The sequence below is a fragment of the Balaenoptera ricei genome, chromosome 19, assembly GCF_028023285.1.
Source record: "Balaenoptera ricei isolate mBalRic1 chromosome 19, mBalRic1.hap2, whole genome shotgun sequence".
NCBI classification, from domain to species: Eukaryota; Metazoa; Chordata; class Mammalia; order Artiodactyla; family Balaenopteridae; genus Balaenoptera; species Balaenoptera ricei.
The window spans coordinates 28,481,235-28,489,306 of NC_082657.1; positions in this window are offsets into that span (position 1 = coordinate 28,481,235).

An 8,072-nucleotide genomic window follows, 5' to 3' on the forward strand; every position below is an offset into this window, starting at 1 on the left:
TAGTGGGTTGAAATTTTATCATTTTCTATTTCCCCATCAGCATCTCATTATCCTGAAGCAACTCCTTCCCTGTTTGCTGGGTTCTAGGCCCAGGGTTTCATTCAAATGAACCAGTTTTCAGACAGCAAAATGAAAGGAAAACTGAATAGTTTCATTCATTTCCAACAGAAAGGAAAAATGAAACTAGGTTTCTTCCCTCTGCCTGTGATGACTATAGACAAATCTGTGTGTTCCAGGCATCGTGCTAGGAGTTTTGTACACGTGACCTCATTTCCTCCTCCCCTCAAATCGGCAAGGTCACCATTATTTTGTACTCCTGGGCCAGTCCTGGGCCTGGTTGCTCTATGATTGGATCCAGCCTTCATGTTTGCTTAATTGCTATCCCCTCCTGAAGGCATGGCTTGGCTTTCCCTCTCTGAGTTTACAGAAAGTAAAAATAGTAATTGTCAATCTTTGTCTCTTAAGTATGGGATTTTTAAACAAAAAGATTGCTTGTTGAACTTGAACACTACGCTGGTCCACACCGTGTGTCCTGCCCAGGTCTCCCCTTACTCCTCCTCCCTCTCCTCTTCTTGCTTCAGGCCTCTGAGCTATTTTTACTCACAACACTTCTGACACCAAATGTGTGGTGTCTTGTCCACACCATTCTTCCAGCTGTGGGTCTTACAATTCAGTTCAATTCTGACACCATCTACCTGGAACCAGCATCAGATCCCACAAGTTAAGGGCTCAGTCCCACAAGACTGCTCCCACTTCAGATGCCAGTTACAAGTCCCAGGTTGTCACTGGTACTTTTGACCAACTGGTTATAAATTTAGAGGGTTCCCACAACCCCCTCTTCAAGTTTGGTAATTCGCTAGACCAACTCACAGAACTCAGGAAAACGCTTTACTTATGATTAGAAGTTTATCAGAAAGGATTCAACTCAGAAACAGCCAGTTGGAAGAGATGCATAGGGCAAGGTATGGGGGTGTGTACCATCCTCCTAGCACCCCGACATGTTCGTCAACCTGGAAGCTCTCCAAACCCTGCTATTTAGGGTTTGTATGGAGGTTCCATCATGTAGGCATGATTGATTAAGTCATTGACCATTGGTGATTAACTCAATCTCCAGCCCCTCTCCCCTTCCAGGAGGCCTGGAGGTGGGGCTGAAAGTTCCAAGGCTCTAATCATGCCTGGTCTTTCTGGTGACCAGCCCCCATACCCCCAGCCACTAGTCATATCATTAGCATATAAAAGACATTGATCACTCTGGACATTCCAAGGGTGTTAGGAGCTGTTGGCAGGAACCAGGGACAAAGGCCAATACTTATTTTTTATGACATCACAGCTGGATTCCCCCAGCCAGTCAAAAAGGGCAGCAGAAGCTGGGGTTCTGAGAGTGAGAGATGCTTTGGGCGGCTTCGGTCCTTGACCCCAGCTGCCTTATGCTTCTCTATCTGTGTCAGTCTCCTAGATTCTCCAGAAATGCCTCCTGTGACTTATTGGTCAGCCCAAGTGTGAGAGTAATTTCTCTCTAATTGCAGCAAGCATAAAGTGGGTGGCAAAGTCAATTTTTGTGGGAATCAGACAGCAGGAAGTATGTACAAGTAGAGCTTGGCTTCTGAAATGTGGGTTGAGACCAGAAGCGGACACAGGGAGTAGGTGATTAAAATGAAAGTTTCAAATAAAAGACACAAGTGAACCGGGGGAACAAGGCATCTCTGTCCTTGGCCTCTAGTTGAAATATTTCCCCAATATTTCTTTAGACTAAGAACAAGACCTACTTTCTTCATGACAAAGGCGGGTGGATATGTTACCCTGAGTTTCTATACTGGCAGGTGGCAAGCTTGTGTGTACGTTGAGTTTAAAACAGTTCTTGCAGACTATCATACACACCTTTTGTTTAACAGGTTGATCAACACTACCTCCCAATCAAAAACCACTTGGAGCAGACAGAAGCTTCAGAAATTCTGAGTATCTGCCTAACCAAACAACTTGAACAGATCAAAAGTCTTGCAAGGCATTATGAACTGAATGTGTGTGTCTCCTCCAAAGTCATATGTTGAAACCTAATCCCACTGTGATGGTGTATGGAAGTGAGGCCTTTGGGTGGTGATTAGCTCATTACAGCAGAGCCCTCATGAATAGAATTAGTGTTGTGAATGAAAAATATTGCCTGCCATATCAGTAAACAAAGGACTTTGCAGCCATCAAGCCATCGCATTAGAGCCTTGCCAACGGTGAGCTCAGGAAAGAAACAGAATGCCCGCCATTACAGCCACCCCCAAGGGTGCGCCCTGAGGAAACTGAGGATGAGAAAATACAAGATACTGGCCCCAGATAGCTGATGTGCATATCAAAGGAATGATTTCAAGGAGCCCAGATTCTTGCATCTTCCCATACATAGAAAAGCACTAAGTTCCTTAACTTGAGATATCTGTTTTTTTGTTTGTTTGTTTTTTTTAACAGCAATCTTTTGATGTTTCTACTACCTAGTCTTTGCTGCAAAACTCCTAAATATCTTGGCTACCCCCTGTTGCCTGTTTGGAGCAGTCGCTCAGAGTTATCTGAGATGCTGTGTGTAGGGCTTGAAGTCCTCAGAAAGTCCGCAGAATAAAACATAACTCTTAACTTTTAGGTTGTGCATTTTTTTTCAGTCAGCAGTGTCCTTAAAATGGGGACCTCAGAGAGCTCTCTTGCCCCTTCCACCATGTGAGGACACAGAGAGAAAACAGCCATTTATGAAGTAGGAAGCGGGCCTCACCAGACATTGACTCTTCTGGCACCTGGATCTCAGACTTCCCAGCCTCCAGAACTATGAGAAATAAATTCTATTGTTTATAAGTCACCCAGTCTATGGTGTTTTCGTTATAGCAGTCCAAACTGATTAAGATATAGGGGAAAATAAGTTACTCTGGCACTTTCCTTGTTGAACAGAATCTCAATAGACAATTTTTCTTTTGGTCATACTTTGGTTCAATCAATATATAATATTTTCTCTAATAATGCTGACAATTCACATGGGCATTATAACTACCTTATAAAACATACCATGTTAACATTTCCTTTTCAGGGCTTGAGAGTTTTTACAGACTCAGCCTCTTCAAAAAGGCTGAGATTATGAATTTTCCTTCTGAACTCATTCCGTGGTTACCCTTCCAAGTTTGGGTCCTCCCCACAGGCTGGCCTCCTTTCCTAGCTCCAAAGAACCCTCAAGTCTTTGAAAGCATCCTTGCTTCCTCACCACAAGATGTCGCAAGTCTTGCTACTGTCTTACCCCAAGTCCCCTCCACTCCCCACCCCCACCCCATCAGGAAGGCTCTGGTTCCTTTTGGTAAAAGATGGTAGCAGAAACCTGTGGACTTAAAAAAAAATGGGCAACCTAAAATTTGAGAGTTATGTTTTATTCGGGATCTTACTGAGGACTATAGTCTGGGAATCAGCCTCTCAGAGAGCTCTGAGAAACTGTTCCAACCAGATAAGGGAGGAGCTAGGATACATAGTTTTTCTGAAAAAACAAAACAACAGCAAAAATAAACAAAAAACCATGTAGCTGAACATCAAAAGATTACTGTTAATCACAAAAAATAGGCATCTCAAGTTAATGATTTTAGTGCTTTTCTATATATGAAGATGCAAGGGTCCAGGCTCAATATTCCTTTGATATGCATCGTACTATTTTGGGCCAGCATCCTGTTTTTCTCCATCCTGAATTCCCCTCAGGGCACACTGTGGGAGACAGCTGCAGTGGCTGATGGCTTGATGACCACAACATTTTTTTCTCCAGAGGCCTAGAATTCTGGGTCCTGGGGGTGCACACCATGTTATTTTACCTGCTCTCATTGGGTGACCCTGTAGACACCACGCAGTTTTATTTCATTGATGGTACAGGAGCTTCACTAAAGCCCTTTCCCATCATTTATATAAGAACTTTTCAATTTTTAACTCTTCCTTTTGGGTTACCAGCTTTCTTCTTCTCTTTAGATACCATGGTATATGTCACACTGAACTGCACATATGTAACGTAGCAGTTACAAGGCTCTCCAATGATTCTGTAGCATCAGCTATTAAACACAAAAAGCCCATATTATCGAGCCCTTGAGTTAACTTCCCTACTTTATTCAATGTATTAGAAATGCATGGAACAGTATGACTAGAACAGTGACAATTTCTCCTAGGGTTCTGTGCCTTTCATTGATAAAACTATCTTATTAAAATCTCATAGAGAATTCCCTGGCAGTCCAGTGGTTAGGACTCGGTTCTTTCACTGATGGTGCCCAGGTTTGATTCCCGGTTGGGGAACTAAGATCCCACAAGCTGTGCGATGTGGCCAAAAAAAATCTCATAAAGGAATACTTCAAATATATTTGCATATCACTGCAAATATGCTGAAACAAAGCCCATATTACAAAAATAAAGGCAAACAAACAAGAGAAATTTCTTGACTTTATATTCCCTTCTGCCTCTCATTTCTTTGTTCCCCTTTACAGAAATATCTTCAGAAGTGAGGCTACACTCATGGTCTTCAATTCATGTCCTCGCATCCTCTCTGAAACATACTCCAAAATGATATCTGCCTCCACTATTCCAGAACTACTGCAAGGTTACCAGTGACCTTCCTGTGGCCACATTCAATGACTACCTCTCAGTTCTCATCTCACCTGACCCACCAGGAGCATACATGGTGGACCTTCCCTTTTCCTGGCAAAGCTCGCTTCACTTAGCCTCCAGGACTCTGCACTCTCCAAATTTTCCTCCTACCTCTCTGGCTGCCCCTTATCAGTCGTCTTTGCTTATTCCTCCTCAGATCCTCAACTCCTAAACTTTGGGTGCCCTGGGGCTCAGTCCTCAGGATGTGTCTCTACTCCAACTCCACTCCTTTGGTGATCTTGATCAATTTCATGACTTTAATTACCAACTCTATGCCAGTTACCTCCAGATTTACATTTCTAACTCAGACCTGTCCCTTGACATCTAGACTTGTATTATATCTGAGCTCCTGATCAACAATCTTCCCTTGGATGTTTAACAGACGTCTCAGAGTTAACATGCACCCAAAAGAAACTGTTGATCTTCTCCCAAACCTGCTTTTCATTCAGTCTTCCCCCAAATAGTAATAGCTAGCACTTACCCAGTGCTGACTCTGTGCTTTGCGCTGTTCTAAGTGTTTTATGATATTAACTCATTAAGAAAAACAAATGACCTGATTAAAAAATGGGCAGCGGATCTAAATAAACTTATTTCTAAAGATGGCATACAAATGGCCAACAGCTACATGAAAAGATGTTCAGCATCACAAATCATCAGGGAAATGCAAATCAAAACCACAATAAGATACCACCTGTTAGAATGGCTATTATCAAAAAGACAAAGAATGACAAGTGTTGGTGAGGACGTGGAGAAAAGGGAACACTTGTGCACTGTTGGTGAGATTGTAAATTGGTGTAGCCACTATGGAGAACAGTATGGAGGGTCCTCAAAAACTCAAAAATAGAACTACCATGTGATCCAGGAATTCCACTTCTGGGTATTTACACAAAGAAAACAAAACACCAACTCAAAACATATCTGTACCCCCGTGTTCACTGCAGCATTATTTACAATAACCAAGATATGGGAACCATCTAAATGTCCATAATGTTATATGTCAAGTATACCTCAAAAAAAACAATCAAACCAAAAAGAAAAAAGCCTCAGGACAACTTTATGAAGTAGCAATTATTATCTCCATTTTATAGATTAGGAAACTGAAGCATAGAAAAGTTCAGTGACAAGAAGTCAAGGACTCAGGCATTATGTGGCAAAGCCCTTCGGAACAAGAGCTCCACGAGAGCATAAATCCTCTTCTGTCTTATTTGTTGCTGTATCTCCAGGTTCTAGAACAATTGCTGGCACACAGGAGGTGATCAGTAAATGGTTATTGAATGAATGAATGAGTGTATAAGAGAAAGTTTCATATATTTAAACATACCTGCAGAATTAGTACAATTACAAGGCCCTTAATCAGCTGGAACAATTTTACCCAGGCTGAACCACAGTGGTTTTCAGGACAGAGTGTGGGTGTACAGCTAGCAGCCAAGGTGCAGAGATGGCTTCTCTTGGTCCATGGTATTTGGGGATCCGGATACACTTTTCCTTCTCACTACCCTGTCCCCATGTGCAGGCCCTTAGGGGAGGCTCAGGTGCCCCGGCAGTTTATATCACATCTGTAGTGCTGCTGTGCTCTCCTCGTTCTGTCAGCAGAATAATAATTGCTATTATTTTTTTTCACTGCTGATCTTCCTGAAACTCTACTAAGTGCTTTATATAGATTAACTCAATTCTCTGAATCCTAAATGGTTGGCCCTTTGAGGAACACCATTTTACAGAGGAAACGTAAGCTGAGATGTATTAACTAACTCGACCGAGATCACAGTCAGTAGCAGATTGTAGAGGAATTGGTTTATCCCGAGGCAGTCGCGGACAGGGGAAAACAGACGGTTTCTGGTGAGCTGGGCGTAGAGGAATGGAAGAAAATGCCTGGCCGAGTCTGCACCACGTTCCTGGGGCCTCTCACCCTGGGGCACGCTGGGCTGATCTGCTGCTGGTCTTCAGCCAGTGCCCAGCTCCCACCACTGTTTGTACTGGCCGAACAGGGGCGTTGTGCTCAGGATTTCCCCGTTCTCAGAGCTCTAGAATTGCTTGGATGCCAAGGGTGGGGGAATCACTTTGGGTTGGAAGGCTAGAGGGCAGTGGAAACTTTGTGGGATTCTCAGCTTGCAGAGGACACACACTTTGGGTAACACTATTACTGGGTTGGTCAAATTTTCACTCCCATTCCACGCCTCCTTCCTGATGTCTGCACACCGCAGTGCACGCTTGGCCACCGTCAGGACCGCCTGCCGAGTAATGATCGCTTCTACCGTCTTTACTAAGAAGTCATGTGGTTCAAACAACAATCCCCTTTTGGACACAGGCGTGGGAGTCAAAACCTTTCACACAAAATGTTAGAAAAGCTTGTGACTTTGATAACTAAAAACACACCAACGCCTCCTTTCTGTTCTCCATTTCTGTCACTTTCATATTCCTGTGCACTGGCCAAGGGTGTTGTCAAAAATCATACCAAACAGCATGACCAACTCTTTAACTTTTCTTCCTTGGTGGTTTCACCACTGACTTGCTCTTTTTGTTTTCTTTTTATTTTAACATTTGTGTTTTTTAAATCAATTTATTTATTTAATTTTATGTTTGGCTGCGTTGGGGCTTCGTTGCTGTGCGCGGGCTTTCTCTAGTTGCAACCAGCAAGGGTTACTCTTCTTCGCGGTGTGCAGACTTGTCATCATGGTGGCTTCTCTTGTTGCGGAGCACGGGCTCTAGGTTCGTGGGCTTCAGTAGTTGTGGCTCGCAGGCTTTAGAGCGCAGGCTCAGTAGTTGTGGTGCACAGGCTTAGTTGCTCCGCGGCATGTGGGATCTTCCCGGACCAGGGCTCGAACCCGTGTCCCCTGCATTGGCAGGTGGATTCTTAACCACTGTGCCACCAGGGAAGTCCTCTGTTTTATTTTCTTTCATTTTAGTGGAAGTAACAGGCAGTGAGAGAACAAAATAGCATCGTCCCAACGTGACTCATATTTACCAGATCTGGGCTATTTGGGGGACAAGTTAAATATTTTTTTCAGAATTGAAAACAAGTGTTCAAACAAACCTTGTACACAAATGTTCATAGCAGCCCTATTCATAATAGCCAAAGTGTGTTAACAGCCCAGATGTTCATCAACAGATGGATGGGTAAACAAATTGTGGTGTATATATACACAATGGAATATTATTCGGGCATAAAAAGAAATGAAGTGCTGATGCATGTTACAAATGGATGACCTTAGAAACCAAAATGCAAATTTCATTTTATTATTATTATTAGTAGTAGTAGTAGTAGTAGTATTTGCCCACGCTACGAGGCTTGTGGGATGTTAGTTCCTTGACCAGGGCACCCCGGGCCCTTGGCAGTTACAACGTGGAGTTCTAACCACTGGACTGCCAGGGAATTCCCCTTATGTTAATTGTTTAAAAAGAGGCCAGATACAAAAGACTATATACTGTGTGATTCCATTTAT